The 20,914-nt window shown below is 39.5% G+C and overlaps 1 pseudogene; it reads right to left on the bottom strand.

Annotated features, from left to right (window-relative positions):
• Nucleotides 1–10,593: 10,593 nt before the first annotated feature.
• On the bottom strand, nucleotides 10,594–11,324 carry LOC784755 (large ribosomal subunit protein uL22-like; annotated as a pseudogene).
• Nucleotides 11,325–20,914: the final 9,590 nt, after the last annotated feature.

Below are 20,914 nucleotides of genomic sequence, written 5' to 3'. Positions count from 1 at the left end.
TTTATCCTTAATTCCTTATATGCTCAAAAGTAAAAATGAAAGTGAAAGTGAAGTCGTTCAGTCGTGTCCTACTCTTTGCGACCCCATGGACTGTAGCCCACCAGGCTCCTCCGTCCATGGGATTCTCCAGGTGAGAATACTGGAGTGGGTTACCATTTCCTTCTCCAGGGGATCTTCCCAACCCAGGGATCAAAACCAGGTCTCCTGCATTGCAGGAGCTTTAACCTCTGAGCCACCAGGGAAGCCCATAAAAGTAAAAATAAGTCTCAGCAATTCCATTTAGACCTGTCACCGAACTAAACTTGAGTTTGCTCACCTGCAAGCAGTAAAGCCAATCTACTGACTCTGGGTTGTGATGAAACAAAATGCAGTGTTTACTGCAGGGCACCAAGCAAGGAGTCCAGGGCAGCTGGTGCTCAAAAGACCAAAATTCTCAAAACTTTCAGGGAAAAGTTTTTAAAGGTAGGGTGAAGGGGGATGTGGAGTATATAATCAGCTTGTAGATGTTCATCTGATTGGTTGGTGGTGAGGTAATCAGGAGTCAGCATCAACAACCTTCTAGCTTCAGCCCCTACGAGGTCCGTTACGTGCTTTGAGGCAGCATATAGTTAATTTCTTCCACCTGGTGTGGGTTTCAGTATCTGTAAAACATTAAGGACATGGCTCAAAATATTACCAATAGCCCTTGAGTAGATAAGGTTCTTGAGTTTGTTTTATTGAGTTTATTATTTTGTCTTGCTTGACTGTTGCCCTTTCTTTCTGCATTTGTTCACTTCTATAAGTTTAGTGTTTGACTAAAATTTTTCTACAGACAAAAGGCAGATGGAGGACATGGGACAGGTGGAGTGGGCTGGGTATCTGTCCTGGGAAGGCCCCATAGGGTCCTGCTCAGTTACAGTCCTACTGTATGAGATCTGCTCTCCAAAGGTATGATCCAGGGAATCCTATTATTAAAAGCTGCTATAGAAATTGATGGATGCGCTTGGATACATTTGGCACTTAGTCCACGGGAAATGTCTAATTACAACTCAAATTTGGGATTTATCTACAAGTGTCCACTCAGTTTCCAGTTTTTGCTGTTCCAGGTCACCCGCAGTCTCTCTGTTATTCAGATTTGATTCCTGACTTGGGCTGATTGATAGAGTTGTGACGATTTGGCTGCATTTCCTGAACATTTGCTGGTTGCCAGATCTGGACCATTTGTTCATGCATGACCTTCTTTGTTTCTCCCAATCATAGGTTTTGTGCTTGAGGCAACTGAAATTCAAAATTATTTGTTCCAGGTGACATAGTTAGAAAGTGATGAAGCCAATATTTAAACCCAAGTATATTTGACTATAGGTCCTACACTTTAGATAACCATGATGTATCAAGACTCATCTATGATCTTTTAAGATTATATAGACAAAGCATTGAGTCTGGAAGAGTGGAAGAGAAGGCTCTAAGTCCAATAATGTTATAGACAGTGATAGAACCTTTCTATGACTCCTTTTTCAGCCTGGATTGTTTTCCAGGTGCTTGATCTGTACACATGTAAGCCACAGACTGCTTGCCATAGTCCATCCTGTCTCTAGTCTTGTCTTCTGTAAGAACACAAGGACTTCTCATATGTATGATATGTTGCTTTCATTCTCCATCCCAGTGTGGAAAGTTGCTCTCTTTTGATTCTACACCTCTAACTCATTCAATAAAGCATATGTTGCATTTGTCTTGGCATAACCTGTCTCTTTGCAGGTGTGTGATCAGCCTAGAGACTTAGGCTTTTCAGAACTGCCCAATTCACATTAAAGAGACTGACTGAGTTACAAACCTGATTGCTAGGTAGGGCATCATTAAGTGGGGGGTGAGGGTGGCGGGGAGCTGAAAAACTGACAAAGAATCTATGAGTCATGAGTTGATTTTGTGGAATCTTTTCCTTTTTTTAAATAGTTTTCCCAAGAGATGGGATATACACAGCTGTGTAATAGCAGATGTGTCCCAAATGACCCTTAAAGGCTGCTCTCCTCTTTTTTATGATTGGTGGATTCCTTTCATATCTGGGTCATACCTTTTAATCCCTCAGGGTTATTAAGAGACTTACTACTGGGATGTGAAACAGACTATGGTACACAGCAGGTACATATGGAATAGGTAAATGAATTAATGAAGGCAGTATATCCCAAAGATTGAATTAATACCATAGGTATGCAAGACAATTTGGGTGGATTCATGGGAATTTTTCAAATTTTAGTAGTTACCTCTAATTGGTATTACAGAAAAACTAGCACATTGAGCTGTACACTAGGATATAAATTTCAGTAGACGTGAGTAATGGTAATTAAATATGAGTTGTACAAGTATGGCATATATGCATGCTTTACATAGCAGTTCATCTTTAGAAACAATAGGTGAGTTTGTAGTAAGATACTAAATTTATTTGATCATTTAAAATGGGAATAGAAAAAAAATGTGTGGCATGGGACTTCATTGGTAGTCCCATGGTTAGAACTCTGCATTTTCACTGCTGAGGGCCTGGGTTTGATGCCTGGCTGGGGAGCAAAGATCCCACAAACCTCATGGCATGACACCCCAAAAAGATGTGGTATGCAAAGGCAGGGAACACTAAAATGAAGAGGGGTGCCTTGAAAGGAGAAAGGCATCCAGAGGAACCACCTGACACTATGAATTTGTGTAACACTCATCTTTTCCATGTTTTATCTGTAGGTTTAACCTCTCTACTCTCTCTGTTGAGCTCTTATAATCATCCTGCCTTGGAAGCTCCCTTACCAATATTAGAAGGGTTTCACAGCTGTTAATTGTTGAGAGAAATCCCATCCTAGTTGCTTAGAACAAAATAAAACTGGTTCATTTTTCCTCTGAGTTGGAGCTAGATGGGGAAGGAATGATTGCAGGAAATCTGGAGGCATGTTTATTGATCCAGTAAAAGTCATGAAGTAGTCATCGTGGGCTGGGGACAGGTATCACTCCGTAATGATCTCTTAGTCTTGGGAGATACCAGGAAAGACCTTAGAAAATCGCTTCATTCAGGACTGTTTCACCTCTTTGGAGATGAGAGCGTCTGAGGCTCAGAGATAAGCAGTGACATGAGTAAAGCAGCACAGTGACAGGCAAATTGCCCTTTTTGTTAGTTTGGGAGCTAATGGTGGATTCTATATAAGCTGTCCTGGAGTATCCCAGGGGTTCTTGGGGGAGAGAGAAGGAAGTAGGGGAGAGATGCAATGAAAGCTTTCAATAAATCTTGTATTGGCAATTGAGGAAGTTAGACTTTCTCAATATATTCTCCAAGTATTATTCAACCCCATCTTTTACTAAAGCAGTAATTAAAAAAAAATTTTTTTTAATCAAGAACATTTTGGGAATCTAATAAAAATGAAAAAACACCTGCACAAATAATTTTATATTTAAAGGAATATAGTCTCCCCCTAAATCTAAAGACCCCTGAATGGTGGCCCTCAAAAGTTGCATCAGTGTCCTAATTCTTGAAACCTGTGAATATTATTTATAAGAGTAAATATTACCTTATATGCCAAAAGATGTGTTTAAGTTAAGGATTTTGAGAGAAAGATCTTATCCTGGATTATCTAGGTGGACCTTAGAATAGTAAGTGTTCTTACAGGTTGTGAAGCAGAGGGAGATTTGACCAACATAGTGGAGGAGACAATATGACCAGAGGAGCAGACGTGGATATGATATGGCCCTAAGTCAAGAATACTAACAAGTTACCAGAGGCTGGAAGAGGCAGAGAATGGGTTCTCTCCTAGCACCTTTGGAGGGAGTTTGGAGATGCTGGCACCATGATTTCAGACTTCTGCCTCCAAGACAGTGAAAGAAGAAATTTCTGTTGCTTTAACTTATCCAGCTTATGTTAATTTGTTACAGCACTCAAGGCAAACAAATACAGCCTCCTATTCCAGAAAGTAAATACAAGGCTCTTGAGAATCCATATTACCATGATTAAGAAACATGTGATGGGAAGGTGACAGTGTAGTTTTCACCGTATTGTTTATACCCACAAAAGCTCAGTGTGATGATCTTTAGTTTAAATTTTCCCATAAACCTGGTTCCTTTTCACCAAACTTAATTTCCTCTTGTCTTTGGATCCCTTGTGAATGGGAATCATGTCCTTAGCATATTTGGAAAGGATAAACATGAGTCATGATGGATACATTCTGGTTTAAACTGTCTGCTTCAGTAGTTGTTGACCATTTCAAACTATTTCTAACAAGGCAAACTATTTCTGCCAAGACATAATGTCTCTATATTAATGTTAATTTTGAAATCCCTAATTAAAATGAAGAGGATAAAGTGATAATTAGATTCAGTTTTGATAAAATGTTAAGAATAAAGAAATCTTAATTCTGGTGCATGATCAATAAGGAAACAAATCACAGAGAAACAGAATCTGTTTCTGCTGGACAGGACTTGAAGGAAAACCTTGTATAAGATCTAGTTTGTGTCTGGAAATGAAGTGGTACTTTTCCATGATGTGCTAAACTCACTTTGAGCCCATAGGTCACTGGTTCCCTAATGTAAAAGTGTTCTGGGACAACCCAGGTGACTTACTACGGTTAAGATCCTGGGGCCTTCCACAGTAATCTATTGAAAAAAATCTTGGTAGAACTGGCCAGGGAATCTGAATTTGTAAGTAAGTTTCCAGGATTATTTTCCAGGATGTTTATGTAGCATATTTTAAGATTCATCACCTTCAACTTTTCTCTAGAAGATTGTCTTGATGGGATCCAGAGATGGGATATTAAGATCCAAATGGAAAAAGTAATTGACTTTATATCATCTCCTAGCCTGTCCAACTAGATAGAATGATCTGATCATGTAATGGGATCAACTTGGGAGAACAACGAGAGGTTGGTATCACTTCTTCATCCAAACTGGCAATATATTTTTTAAGTGCCTGGTGTTCACTGGTTAATTTGATCAGCCCATGTGAACTTGTCAGGTAGATTTAAGAAAAGGTGGTACTCCCTTTTCTGTTATTTTCCCAAGCCTCCTTGTGCTAATGTGTCTCTGTATTATACCTAGTGTTCTGTTAAATACCTAGTGTTCCGTTATATGCCTTCATTCAGGGTTGTTAGTAGAAAACAATAGAAACCACCTCTGGTTAGTTTCAAAGGAAAACAATATTTATTAAAAGAATGGATAATAGCTTATAAAGAATATTCAGAAGAGCCAGAAAACCAAGCTTTGAGGTCATGAAGTTAAAAACAAAATGCCCCAAATTTGTCTCAAATTGATTTAGAGGATATCCTCTGCAGCTGGTTATGTGACAAATGGTCCTTACTTCAGCATCCAGCTTCTGATGAAGAGCTGGGATTAGATCATTTGATATGACAAACCCAGGTCATGTGTCCATGCCTAAACTGAAAGGGCTAACTGGAAATAATATCATGTGGTATTTTCAACTTCTGTGTTGGCCAATTCTTTCTTACATAGTAGGGAACTCCTCAAACACAGGAAAAAGGTTCCTTTTCCATTGGTTGTCAAACATTTTGTTTTAATTCCAACTTCTTTATTTCCTTTTTTACAGTTTTTACCCATCCTTCAAGTGCCAATACACATTTAGCCTTTTCTAAAATTTTCTTAGTGACTCAAACTGCATTGATATTTCTTTTCTGCTCTATCTCACTAATAGACTGAGTCACACAACACAAAATCTAATTGTAAACCATTTTGGTCTCTTTGCCTATCGTCTTTTGTGCATACATCTATTCTCCCAAAAATCAATCATCAGTAACTCTAGAATTGAGTCTCTATTGACTACTTACACAGTTGGGTATTGGGGAGCATGTGTGGCTCTGTTGGGGGTCATCTGCTAATGCTTGTTGATGGGCTTAAGCAATTATAAGCAGAAAAATATCAATTGCCTGCAGTGTGTAAAATGAATATGAACATAATAAATAAGAGAAGAAAGATCAGAAGGAAACATAGCATGGACTCAGTCATAAAAGAAATCAACTTTAGAGAGGGACCTAGAATAATGACACCTAATCTAATGATGAAATCACTTTCAAAATGACTGGAAGATAATATTTACATAAAAGAAATATGTTTCTGGCCCAGCAGCAGACTCATCTAGAATTTTTCCCCAAGAAGTTTCTTGTACTCCTGGGTAGTAATAGTTGGAGTAGAACATGTGGACACTTATTTAAAAAATTGTGGGGCAGCGTCTCTTGCAATTATGTTTTTTGCACAATGGCAGTGTCTATCAGATGGACTAATTAAAGAGATTAATTAGTTCCGATGGACCCCCAACCTCCAAACTCTAATGTCTGATGATCTGAGGTGGAGCAGATGTAAAAATAACAGAAATAAAGTGCGCAGTAAATGTAATGCACTTGAATCATCCCCAAATTGTCCCCTCCACCCCTCTCCCCCAGTCTGTGGAAAATTTGTCTTCCAAGAAACCAGCTCCTGGTGTCAAAAAGGTTGGGTTGGGGACTGCTGCTCTATAGTATCCTCAGTATCTTTTTCCCATTTAAATATGTCACTAGTGAAGGTACTTGATATCTCAGTAACCTTGAGTTATTTGATCATCAGTCTGTGAGAATAAATGAGGTCAAACTAACTTTTAATTGACAAATTAAATTTCTAAGTGATCTGCCCTCTGGGAAGATTAATTTTAGCCACACCTCTGTCTTTTCCTCCTTCCCAACTATGTAGTTGATTTTCTCAAATCTCCAGGAAGGTATGCATGGGTGCTTGTGAGTGTGTCCACCCTGCAGAGCACCAAGCTTCAAGGGGTGTATTAACCAGTGTGCCGGAGCCTCCCTGGTGTCATGGCTATACAATGATGTATGGTCAAGTGACCAGAAGGCCCCTCAGTACTGCACCATTAGGTGGTCCCCAAAGCAGTGAGGCTTGGCTCACCCAAGTTTATTCCAGTAAACTAACTACACCATTCTTTCCTTTCTGAGTTAATCAAGAAATTTCTTCCTGCCCCCTATTTCCCTCCATGCCCCATCTTGATGTGTCTAGGGTCAGATTAAGTATGGATCTCTAATAGCTGTCATAGTATGTGCAAGGTCTGGGCTTCCGCACTGTGGTTGACTGTCACTGTGTCAAGATGCTTCTGCTTGACATCTTTCTTTCATGGGATAGGCTGTTTTGCAGTAGGTCCCTTGGCCCTCTCATTTCTGTTTCTACTCAAAGGGATTTCCAGCATCAGCAAGCTGATGCGGGAGATTTGAATGTGGAGGCAGGAAGGAAAGTAGGGAGGATGGACACTTCCAACTAGTCTTGTCTTGAATAGATATCAGATTTTGAACCTCAAATGAAGATGTTCTTTGCTCCCAATCTTTTGCTTATTCATGACAGTAAATTTACTTCTAAACCTGATCAAAGATATTGTATAGAAAGAACTGCCAGTTAATAAACTTCAGTTCTTAAATTTTTTCAGCTTATTTTGTCCTGGTGCATGCATGCGTGCATGCTTAGTCACTTGGTCATGTCCAGCTCTTTGTGACCCCGTAGACTGTAGGCTGCTAGGCTCCTCTGTTGATGGGATTTTCCAGGCAAGAATATTGGAGTGCGTAGCCATTCCCTTCTCAAGGCGATCTTCCTGAACCAGGGATTGAACCTGGGTCTCCTGCATTGCAGGTGGATTCTAAGGACAGTCTAATGCTCAAATCCTGTCAGTATCTTTTTTCTCATTTAAATCTGTCACTAGTGAAGGCACTTGAATCTCAGTAACCTTGAGTTCTTTGATCATCAGCCTGTGAGAATAAATGAGGTCAAACTTTTAATTGACAAATTAAATGGGCTCCAGCACACTGGCTAATATACACCTTGAAGCTTGGTGCTCTGTAGCATGGACACACTCATGAGCACCCATGAACACCTTCCTGAAGATTTGAGACAATCCACTGCATAGTTGGGAAGGAGGAAAAGACAGACGTGTTGCTAAAATGAATCTTTCCAGAGGGCAGATCACTTAGGGCACTATCCATGAAGACCTTTGATACTATAGTCACAAAGAGAGCACATGTCATCAGGAAAACATCAGATGTACCCACGTGGTTCCTCTTGCCTGAGCCATGTTGTCATTGAGTACTGATTCTTCAGGCTGAGGGTTTGTCATCTCTGGGTCCTGGTTCTTCCAGGGGCAACTATGCTCCAGGAGGAATCCAGTGGATTTGACATGGCTTAGGGGTTTTGGTGAGATAGGGAAGCAGAAAGAGTGAGCCTTGAATGCTCAGAGCAGTATGAGGAAAGGCACATTTGGGCTAAGGAAACTAAAACTTTATTGGTAAGCCTCTCTGAGCAGGCTGTGAGAAGTCAGGGGCAAAAATAAAGAGAAGGTAGACTGTTGCAAACTAAGTTCTATTTAACAAGCACTTACCATATTTTATGGTCCATAAAATATTCACTATATTTTATGTGTGAACCTTGCATTATGTTTGAGTATATTAGTTATTGCTTAGAGCTGGATATTAGAATTGTCTGTAGAATTTGTTTTTGAAAAAGTGCACCTATGTCCTTTCTTGGTCTACATATACCTCATCGATTTCTTTGGGGACACAATTTGTAGATCTAAATGAAAATAATACAAAAACCAGGTCAAAAAGTCCTCTACAGCTGATTCTATGCCCATGCCCATTTAAGACCTTCTCTGCCGTTGTGAAATGGAAAATTCACAGTGCTTGTTCTTGAGATGCTAACAGCCTAGTAGGAGAATCTGGTATGTCAACAATTAAGACTTCTAAGGGGTTAGAATGTTCATGAGTAAGGTAAAGATCCCAGCATACCCTATCCCCAGTCTTTTTACACTTGTGTAGACAAAGGAAATGGTCTAATTTTTCTTCTAAACTTCTTTGGTTTGGTGTCAAACTATACTATCTCATTTTTTCCTCTTGTTTTCCTACTTTCTGCATCTATTACATTATAAAAGAAGTATCTACTCCTTGCTGGTTAGTGTCATTGATGGTGGATTAAAAAAATTATTGAGGTGAAATTGAGTGGAATATTTCTGATTGCTGATTTTTGTTTTCTCTTATTCTGGGTGGTTTTGATAATTAGTATTTTTGTTTAAAAAACAGCCATTTTATTTGTTTTTGTATTTATCTTTTTTAAAAAAATTGGAATATAGTTGTTTAACAGTGCTGTTTCTGCTGTACAACAATGTGAATCAGCCATATGTATACGTATCTCCTCTCTCTCGAGCCTCCCTCTCACCACCCCCACGTTCCACTCCTCTAGGTCATCACGGAGCACCATGTGAAGCTTCCTGTGCTGTGCAGCAGCTTCCCACTAGCTGTTTTACACATTGTAGTGTATATATGGGAAAAGGCAAAGGCAGCCCACTCCAGTGTTCTTGCCTGGAGTATCCCAGAGTCGGGCACGACTGAAGCAACTTAGCAGCAGCAGCAGCAGCAGCAGTGTATATATGTCAATGCTACTTTCCAAATTTGTCTCACCCTTGCCGTCCCCCTTTATACCCACGTGTCCATTCTCTACATCAGTGTCTCTGCCCTGCAAATAGGTTCATCTGTACCATTTTTTTCTAATATCCCATATATATACGTGTTACTATACAGTATTTGTTTTTCTCTTTCTTATTTGAATGAATGTGAAAGTCATTCAGTCGTGTCCAACTCTTTGTGACCCCACAGACTATACAGTCCATGGAATTCTCCAGGCCAGAATACTGAAAAAGGTAACCATTCCCTTTTCCAGGGGATCTTCCCAACCCAGGGATCTAACCCAGGTCTCCCACATTGCAGGCAGATTCTTTACCAGCTGAGCTACCAGAGAAGCCTTTCTGACTGACTTCACTCTGTATGTCAGACTCTAGGTTCATCTGTATCAGTACAAATGAGCTAGTTTCATAGACAAAATGTTTTTGTATATATCTTTGTCATTCAGATAACACATAGAAACTCTATCCTATCTCCAGTTATGTCATTTCTTTTTCTCAGTACTTTCCCTCCAGTAAGCTTAGCTGGAGCTTGTCTAGCTCATAAGATAGTGTTTTTTTACTTTATTTACCATTTTTTAAAATCACAATCGTGTTTTCTTTAAAAAGAAAAATATTTATTTTTGACTGTGCTCAGTCTTCTTGCTGCTTAGCAGGCTTTCTGTGGTGGTGGCGAGTGAGGATTGCTTTCTAGATGCAGCGCCTGGGCTTCTCTGGGGTGGCTTGCCTTGTGGAGCATGGGCTCTAGGCAAGCAGGCTTCTCTAGTGAGCTCAGTAGTTGAGGTGCAGTGGCTTAGTTGCCCCGCGGCTTGTGGAATCTTTCTGGACCAAGAATCAAACCTATGTCCCCTGCATTGGCAGGCAGATTCTACCAACAGGGAAGTTTGTCATCATCTTCTGTATTATGCTTTGATGATTACTTATTTATTCTTTCATCTTTTTTCATTTGGTTTATTATGTTCTGTTTCAGCTTTTGTAGGGAGATGCTTATTTAAAGTTCAAAAAAAAATCAATTCAATTTGGCTATAATTCTCAGCACCATTTTAGCTCAGTTGTAACATATGATATTTTGATTGTCATTCAGTTGTAAGAATACCCAATTCTTACAAGAATATTTCCAGTTTGATTTTCTTTATAGCACATGAATTATTCTAAGCTTCCACATCTCTAAGATTCTTCTTGTTGTTTTCTAACATAATAAATTGTTGCCATTGGTCCTTTGTGGTGTAGAACCTTCCCACTTTCTATATGTTACATGAGTTTTGAAACATGTATATTTATTCCTTACTGGGTGAAGGGATATATATGTCCCAGTTTGTTATAAATTTGTCTTATACATATGTAAGGCTTCAATTTTTTTTTTTTTTTTTACTTTTATTTGCATTTATTTTTTGCGGCATTTATTCCCGGGCCATGTTTTTGTTTCTTCAGTTTCTTCTGGGATATCTTTTTCTTCTGTGCAACCTCCTCTTCTGGTTTAGGAACGATCTGTTCTTTTCCAGTAAGGATCATCTCAGTGTGGCAGGGAGAGCTCATGTAGGGGTTGATCTGACTGTGAGCTCTGTAAGTCCTGCACCGCATCATGGGGGCTTTGTTCACCTGGATGTGCTCAATGACCAGAGAATCTACATCTAAGCCCTTAAGTTCAGCATTACTGTCTGCATTTTTGAGCATGTGTAGTAAAAATTCAGCACTCTTTTTTGGGCCGCCGACCCTGCGTCCAGCCCCACTGTTTGGCCTGTGCACACCTACCAGCTCCACCGTTGTGACGACGGAATGGCACACATTGCTTCTTTAAAGTGACATCCTTCAGATACTTGGTGGCTTTTCAGATATGCATACCCTTTATGGCCTGGGCAGTTTCACGAGTGTTCTTAAAATGAACACGATTTGAACCTCTTGATTTGCATGGTTTTGTGGGGTTTTCTGGGTCAAGTGAATGGTGTACCACTTTTAGGGGTCACCTCAGGCTGCTTACTGGAAAAAAAGAGGCATCAAGTTTTTACTATACAAGTGGATTAAAAATCTGTCACCAAAGTTTTTCTTCTATTTCTCAAACTATGCATATGGAAGAACATGCAAGATGTTTCAACCTTTAATTTCAAAATAATTTTTTTGTTTCCAGAAAAGTGGTTTTAATAATAAAAAGAATATATATTCTTGCCCTAGATTCATGGATTGTTAATATTTTACTGACTTTGTGTTTTATCATTAATAAGTATAGTCTGTATGAGTGTACACACATGCGATTTTTTCTGAACTATTTGCGAGTGTTGCGTCATGGCCCTTTAAACTGAATACTTAAGTATATATTTCCTAAGAACAGGATACCTTCTTAAATAAAGGGCAGTTATCAACTTCAGTGGGCATCCTAGGTGACACAGTGGTAGAGAATCCACTTGCTAATGCAGAAGACACAAGAGATGAAGGTTCGATTCTGGGGTCAGAAAGATCCCTTGGAGGAGGAAATGGCAACCTGCTCCAGTATTCTTGCCTGGAGAATTCTATGGACAGAGGAGCCTGGCAGGCTACAGTCCATGGGGTCACAAAGAGTCAAGCATGGCTGAGCACATGTACAAACATCAACTTTAATAAATATAATATTAACATATTAGTTAAATGTATTATCTACATTCCATTTTTATCAGTTGACCCAGTGTCATTTATAGTATTTCTCCTTTTAATACAGACTCCAGTCTCGAGTCAGGTGCTGCATTTAGTTGTCATGTATTCTTTAATTTGGTACATTTCTCTAGCCCTCCCTGTTTTTAAGATATCGACACATTTGAAGAATAAAATCTGCGTTCTCCTCTCTCCTTTTTAATGGGCTCTTTCTTGTTTTTAATTTATCTTCCCTCAGGGTTGTTTTTAAATCATGTGTTCTGAGCTGGAAAACTGCACAGTGGCCTGTCATTCTTGGGGACTCGCGAGTATGTCTGCCCCTCATCAGTGATGTCAACTTTGATCACCCAGTCAAAGCGTTGTCTTATTTCTCCACAGTGTATGTTTTTACCTTACAACTTGGTACTTGAAAACTGATTAACAGGAATAATCTTGAATTCAACTCAATTCTGATTAAATTGAGATTGGATGGACTCAATGCAAAATTTGATTTAAATGATGACGCCACATACATAGAAAGGGAGTATGAAAAGATATATTACTCAAATGAAGATGTTTTATTTATTTATTTTTTTACTTCATTGGTAGACAGCAGGAGAGTCAGCTTCCCAAACAGGCCCTTGAGAGAGAGCAGGGAATGGAGACTGGCATTTTACAATGGTTAGGGGCTTGGACCTGGGTAAGACTTCCTATAGGTGGGCAGGAGCTTGATGGATTTGAAACTCCTGCCAATAAAAGGAGTTACGTGGCCTCCTTATCCTTTTACTCAGATGGGGACCAGAGAGGGAAAAGAGAGGAATGAGACTTAAAACCAGTCACTAGTTAAACGTCAAATACTGAAGTCAGGCTCTGTATTACAAAATATAGAGCCTTTCATGTCTTGATTCTCAGCATCATATCCCCCATTAATGATTTTTGCATGAATTGGTCTGTATTGTAATTCAATGAAGATACTGACTTTATTTTCCCAATTATTCTAGCTTCCTTTACACATTTTTCTGGTCAGCCTTCAATATTTTAACATAAACAGGAGTCCAACATTCTGAATGTTCCTTCCTAAATTGGTCTTCTTTCTTAAAACAGTGTAGTGATCCACTATTTCAAACAAAAAGTTTAAGTATAGTATACTATACAGCTTTTCCTATAGGTACCCCAAAATTTACCAATATTTTAAATCAAGATTTCTGTTCTTTGGTAACCTCTACACCTTCTAATTGAGTTCACCTTTCTTCTCTTAATAGTTGATTTGGATAAATGATCTTAGTTCTCATATACCTGTAAATAATTGTTTAATGGATTTTGAATGATTGAATGGATAACATTTCTTGGTTGTTGAGGTTTTTGTTGTTGCTTTTATTTTCACTTTTTTAGCACCACCCAGAATGGACAGTGATTAAAAATTGGCTTTCCGTTTATTTGAGGATAAAATATAATATAAAATGTCCTTCCTTTGAGAATAGCTGGTTTTTGATCCCTGGTAATTTGAGCTTTTTTTCCTTCCTGAAGGGTGATGATAATGTTTCCATATGTAGACTTACTGTATTTATCCTTGGCAGTAGCAGTTCTCTTTTAATCTAAAATGTGAGTTTTCTTTCATTTTGAGAAAAAAAAAAAAAACTACTTTTATTCAAATTTTGCTTTTCCACCTTCCTCTTTTTGTTTGTTTAGAGCTTCTACCAAATACATGCTAGGATCCTCGATCTGTCTTCTCTGTCACTGAATTGTTCTTCTATCTCACTCTCCCCTCTTTCTGTCATTGCCTGCTTGGGCAGTGTTTTGGGGTAAACATGTGGATAGTGTGGTAAGGTCTATTCCCTTCTTTAATGGTAAGGGTTTTTTGCTTGTTTACTTTTTATTCAACTCAACAGAAGGATGTCTTTTGGTTTTTATTATTCTCAGACTGTGATGGAGTATAAGATTTCATCTCTGCTGTTTATTAATAACAAACTCTGCAAGACAGCAAATGAATCAAATAGTTGTTCTTTTTTATTGTTTTCGTATGTTTTGTTGTTACGTCTTGTTTTGCTTTGCTTTTGCCCCTCCATAACACATTTTCTTCTTGAGCCTCCATACTCCATAGTTTAAGTATTTCTTCAAAATATACCCAATGGCACATTATATTTGGGGGGAGAGAAAAAATTCTGGTTCACAATCATTTTTGACCCTGAGTGTCATTTTGGATTCTCTGATTTGGCAGACATAAAGATCCATGAAATTGTTACTGTTTTATGTGCATATAAATGTCAAGTTACATGACTGATATATTGGCTACTTTGAGGTTTAGATAATTAGAATTTCAAGCTGAGTGTAAATAATGAATCCAGTCTGAGTATAAGCCAATAGTGATATCTGACACTATGAAAGACATTCTCCATTTTAGCTACTATTGAAAAAGTTAAACAAAACCCTGGATATGAATAAATACAAAGAACTCCTCTACATATAATGAGTTCAGATCAAGTGGTGTATAGGTAGCATGGGAAATACATTCATCTAGACATTTACATTTTCTCTGTGAGGACAAGGGTTAAACTAGTCTGATATGAGTGACAACTATTTCCATCAATCACTCAGATTCTCATTGTTTTATGTGAAGTCTCTGTTCACAGTCAGGTTTTATTTTTTCAGTTTTCAATTAAGTGTTGTCCCTAAATTTAAACAGTTCTATATTTGTCTCCACAAAAATTTTTGGTATATAGACATAGTTAGTTGATGTTTTGACTTGTTAAATCATTGAGTCCAACTATTTCTGTCTGTCATCCCAACTATAAATGACAAGTGTTCGCCCAGTTTCGTGGAAGAACCACCAAACCATGACTATATATATTTGGTCAGGATGTTCTAAAGGAGAAATTCAGAATTACAAAATGCAAATGTATTAATTCCTGGAGCCCCCCTCCGTTGTTAACTCATTTTAAATCCAGTGTTCACTGCTAATTAGGATGTTAGACAGTAATTAACCTGTTACAAAATCAGATCTGTAGTCTTTTTCCCTTGAAAGGTGTTCTTTTTTTAAACTTGCATTCAAATTGCACCTGGCTTTGTTTACTCAGTTATTCTTGCTTATGTTTGCCCAGGCTGGTAGCACTTCTCAAAGTGGAAAGATGGCTTTTACAGGGGCGGCTGAAACCGCACTGGGGACTCCAGAGACCACAGGGAGCTCTGAAAGCAGGGCTCAGTGGCAGGTGAAAATGCGATTCTGAGAGGCATGACTGAGATTTTGAAGCCATAATGCGTCGTCATCTTCCCCCCAAGTGAACATGTGCACCTGCTCTCTCTCCATATATTTACATTTTCTCAGAATATCACGGTTTCAAAAAACAAAAACAAAACCAAAAAACAATACCATTGATTCTGTCATCTTGAATTGAATTTCCTAAGTGGCTAGGCCGAGGATAACAATGGTGATAAATATGCTGGGAAGAAAGCTAGATGCCTTTTTTGAAAAGATTCACACGGTTTTCAGTTGGAAGGTGTTAAAAAGGTTCTTTTTTTTTTTTTTTAATTCCCCCACTGGGGAGGCGTAATATCCAAACAGAAAGCAGAATGAGGCTGCGTGGTGCAGATTCGCAGAAGCCTTTAGACTTTGCCCTCTCCCTCTAAGCTTAGGCTGATGAAGAATTTCATTTTCTTCTGGGTCTCATAGTTCTCCTGCCCTCCTGTTTTTATGATACACCCCTCTGATATCAGAGGAAACTTAGGGCTTTTTGTTTCCTTTTTGCTGTGATGAACATACAGATAAGTTTCAGGGAGGGGGAAAATCTCTGCAACTCTTGGTTCTTTTGGCTGTTGCAGTAATTAAATGGACACAATGGAGGAAAAAGATATTAACTCCTATGGGAGTTCATAGGAATATGAGACTCAAATGACCAAAGCAGGCAGCTTTTTTACTGTTTGGGGGGAAAAACAATACATTTGTAAAGAATTGACAAGACAGAGGGGTTCGGGTGAAGGGTAGTAAATTAGAAAGTAAAGCGGTAAAGAAATAGCAAGGTTTGTTGATAGAGCCTGCTCTGGGGATAAGGATGCCCTGGTACAGAGAGGGCTCCTTTGACCTGGGGGATTTATTGCCTGCTTTTGTTAACACAAGTTTATGTGTCTGGTGCACAGTGAGGTCAAACAAACATCAGAGTTTGGAGTGGAGAAAGGTTTATTGTAGGGTCAAGAAAGGAGAAGGGTGGCTCATGCTCTAAAGGCCCCAAACTCACTGAAGAGTTTTGGCAAAGCATTTTTAAAAGACAGGTGAGGGAGAGAGTTTGTAGGGTCTTTGATCATTTTGTGCACCGTTCTCTGACTGGCTGATGGTGAGGTAACAGGGTGGTGACACAGGGATGAACAGCATCAATCCTTAGGCTCCAGAAGGCCTGGGGTTATGTGCTCATGGTCATCAAGTAGTTAACATCTTCCCTTTGTTGGTGAGGGAGAGGTTTTTTACGTCTGCTAAACAACTCAGGACATGCTTATCAAATACTGTTGTCTAGGTACTTCAGAGAAGAGCTAAAGCAGAGGATATGAGGGAAGGCCCCATGGGATCCTGCTAGGTTCCAGTTTCCGGGACCAAGGAGGGTCAGTGTGTCCCTCTTGTATCAGTTGTTCAAGTAACTTTAACGGCAAATAATTGATAAACCAAAGTGACATATTTGGGGTAGCCTTCCCTGAACTCCGTCATAAGGAAAAAAAATGAAGCAAAGTATCTTTCTATAATATCAGTAGTAGTAATGATTATAATGCTAATAGCAACAATTATTTGAGATAAATAAGGTTACCCTTTTTCCTGAGATTTTAATCACACTCTCACTGAATCATCAATAGAAGTCACCATTTTAGTTACCATATTTCATTTGAGAAAAATGACTCTCAACCAAGTGAGGTAGCTGCCTCAGATCACACTGCAAGGATGAGATGGTTTTGATGGCATTAACCAACTCAATGGACATGAGTTTGAGCAGGCCCCGGAAGACAGTGAAGGACAGGGAAACCTGGTGTGCTGCGGTCCATGGAGTCACAAAGAGTCAGACACGACTGAGCATCTGAACAACAACATAGGAAATGAACAGTTATCAAACAGCTAACAATTATCTTGTGATTACTACCGTTAAGTATAACAAAGAATAGGAAGTGCTTACGGCAAGAGAGTCTATCTTGCATGGATGTATCTTTTTCATAGCAGCCTCTGCCTCTCATGCTAGAAGCTACAAATATACTTTGTTTCTGCACTTCCTTTTCAATTAGAAAAAAAGAAATGTAGCCAATGCTGGCCACTTGGAGCTGGGACGCTGTTGAGTGCTTCTGGGAAATGTTTTATATCCTGATAAAGACAGACATGGAGGGAGGGACCTCTCCATTCTCTGGATGCTAAGGGTCTCCCTGTGATGGCTGGGACTCTTGTAGCTGTCTCAGGAACCTAAGAAAGAGCAGACCAGTGGGGAGAACCTAGGGACCTGATGAGCTGACTGAACAATGGAGTTAGCCCTGGAACTCTATCCCTAGGTGGATTTTTGTGTGAGGAAATACATTTATTTTTGTTTAAACTATTTAAATTATAGAGTGCTATTGTTTGCAGCTGAAGACTTCCTACATGGTAAGGAGGCTTCCCCAAAGAGGCATTCGTGGTGGCATATAAAGGATCAGTAGTTGTTAGCTGGATGAAGAAGGGGTAAGGAGAGTTGCACACACAGGCAGGACAGAAGAGCCCAAGGTTCAAGTGGCATGTCATGTTTGTAAAATGGAAATTAGAACAGTATGGAATAAAGTTTTAAAAATGAGAGGAAAAGCAGTGCATGATGAATTGAGAAGTGAGAAGATGCCAGATCATGTAAGGACTGCAGGCCATGGCAATGGGATGGAACATAAACCCAAGAGTGAGAAGTTTATTCTAAGGTTTGTTTTGTTAGCAAAAGCTCATGTGCCTGACACAGTGAAATCAAACAAACTGAAATGGCAGAGTTTGGAGCAGAGAAAGGTTTATTTTAGGGGCAAGCAAGGAAAACGAGTGTCTCATGCTCAAAAAACCTGAACTCCCTGATGGTTTGCGGGAGAAGTATTTATAGGCAAATTGTGGGCTGACACCTGCAGGACATACGATTTTCTTCTCATTGATTGGTGGTGGGTGACAGGATGGTGCTCCAGGAATCTTGTGCTCAGCCTGAAATGACCACCCTCCATCTGGATGAGAGCCTTGCTTCCTTCAGAAGAACTAAAACATGCTGTTTATATCCCTTGAAGAGGAATCAGGATTCTGTCTTAATAGCTGCAATATTGTTCCTTCTTTGCCCTTTTTCCTACTTCCCTGGTTAGGAACTGTTTAAATCTGTTCTATGGTAGGAGGCTGAAAGCTTTTATCCTGCAAATAAGAAAGGGGGACACAGAGAGGCTTCTGTGCCCAGGGTCTTGCTTGGTTTCAATTTTTAGCACAGAGTTCTATTCAGCAGAGTGACTTGATGTGTCCATGGTCCTGCTTGGATTCAATTTTTCAGCACAGAGTTCTATTAAGCACGGTGACTGGGAGTAGCTATAAGAACCAGTGAAAGTGGAAGGAAGCATGGGAGACTAGAGAACAGAAGACAAAGAAGAGAGGGACTGGCACTGTGGCTGTTGGGCGGAAGATCAAGCAGAAGTTTGCAGATTATGTCAAGAGTAACAACTGTTCTGCTCATGTGTAAGTGGGCTTGAGGTCAGTAACTCTGCCTGTGGACTTTCTATTCATCCTGGCCCACAGCCCCATGGGCATAGACGTGTGACCATGAGGGTCTTTAGAACACTTATGTAGTCATCATCCTTTCCATCCTTCTCCAAAACCTTACTTTGTTTCAGAAAAATGTGGCAACTAAGACTGGCCTCTCTCTGCTCAAATTCTCACCTGAATTAGAGGCATGTTTGGCCCTGGAGCCCTGGTCTTATGGCTCCCAGTCAAGTAATCTTCCCAAATTACCATTTTTCTCCAACGTTATTTCTAAAAGATATGTAAGACTTGAACAGGATCATCCAGAGTCTTATTTTGTTTATAAATCTGTGGCATTACTGTACTAATCCTTTGTCAGACACTCACAATGTCTAATTCTTCTCTCCCCACCCTCACCTCTCACGGACTTGCTGATGATCAGAGGGCAAAGAACAGAATGTGAGCTAAGAAAAATACAAGTGATTGGGGCAAGGATATAGGGACAGTTTGTCTCGGATTTGTTAAATAAGACAAGGAGGCAATGAGACTAAAGAGGCTCTACTGCCATGGAGGCCTGCTGCTAAGTCACTTCAGTCGTGTCAGACTCTGTGGGACCCCATAGAGGGCAGCCCCCGTCCCTGGGGTTCTCCAGGCAAGAACACTGGAGTGGGTTGCCATTTCCTTCTCTAATGCATGAAAGTGAAAAGTGAAAGTGAAATCGCTCAGTCGTGTCCGACTCTTTGCGACCCCATGGACTGCAGCCTACCAGGCTCCTCCATCCGTGGGATTTTCCAGGCTAGAGGCCATGGAAGCCTAATAAGCATTTTTCAGGCCATGGAGGCCTAATAAGCAGTAAATAAGGCTGGAAATAGGTCAAGGTTATGAAATTGAAAGCTATGGGCCACTGATCACCAACAGCAAAGTAGGGTTTAGGCTATAGCCATCAATAGTCATTTTCTTCTTCCTTTTCTCTGTAAATGTTCTTCACTGAGCTTCTGTTGGTGGAGCACTCCTAAACACTTGTGGTTTGGTGTTGTCTGGTTTGAAATCAATTTTTGCTAAAATAAACTGAAAAGTGAAGATGAAGGTCACTCAGTCGTGTCTGACTCTTTGCAACCCTATGTGCATGGCCTATGCACTCCATGGAATTCTCTGGGCTAGAATACAGAAGTAGCCTTTCTCTTCTCCAGGGGATCTTCCCAACCCAGGTATCAAACCCAGGTCTCCCACATTGAAGGCAGATTCTTTACCAGCTGAGCGACCAGGGAAGCCCAAGAATACTGGAGTGGGTAGCCTATCCCTTCTCCAGTGGATCTTCCCGACCCAAGAATTGAACCAGGGTCTCCTGCATTACAGGTGAATTCTTTACCAATTGAGTTATCAAGGAAGCCCTTAAACTGAAGCATACTTGAAAAAAAAATTTAAAAAAGGTCTTTTACCAGTTCAAAACTACTGATTTAGGGCTTGATTGGTTACTATTAAATCCTCATATTAATATTACTAATTTAGAAGCCTAGTATTAGAGCAGAATTTATTTCCTCTGGTCAGGAATAGACTGAAAGTCTTTTCTTTCACTAATTGTCTTTCATTGTTCTCTTTGTCTCCTTAGGAAATTGCTTTTGAATACTTGGCTAACTTTTTTTATTTTCTCAATTCGTGCCTTCTTATGGCTGCCTGATAAAAATCTAATTTCCTTCATCTGTTATATTTTAGATCTAGCTTCCTTTACCTGCTGTATAATATATTCATAACTTGAGTCTTTAAAGCACAGTGCCAGATTTGAATATGGCAAGAAAATGGGAAGGTCTAGAGTGGCTGGCAATGTCTCCCACCCTCAAGTCTAAATTAAACATTCTTTAAGTCATGGGATGTCACAAATAGCCCAGAAAGGGAAAACCATAGCTGTTATTCTGTTAATTACAAGACATTGGTTATGATGATGATGGAAGGAAACTGAAGTTTGGAGGAAATTTTTAAAAAAGACATAATGTATTGGCTAGTGACTTGTGTATGATTCCTCATGAATGTCCTTTGATTTAAGGAAGCCTTGGTGACTAGATGTTTTCTTCTATTCATGTTAATAAAGTCTCCTGAGATCCTCCATCTTCATCGTATAACATTGATTCCATTACCTAGAAGAGAGGGTGTTGGTGCAGGCACTTGATATAGATTCATGAAATAATTGATTATTTAAATGTCATCTA

This window comes from Bos taurus, chromosome 7 (assembly GCF_002263795.3).
Source record: "Bos taurus isolate L1 Dominette 01449 registration number 42190680 breed Hereford chromosome 7, ARS-UCD2.0, whole genome shotgun sequence".
Classification (NCBI taxonomy): Eukaryota; Metazoa; Chordata; class Mammalia; order Artiodactyla; family Bovidae; genus Bos; species Bos taurus.
This window is presented reverse-complemented; position numbering and strand designations above follow the sequence as displayed.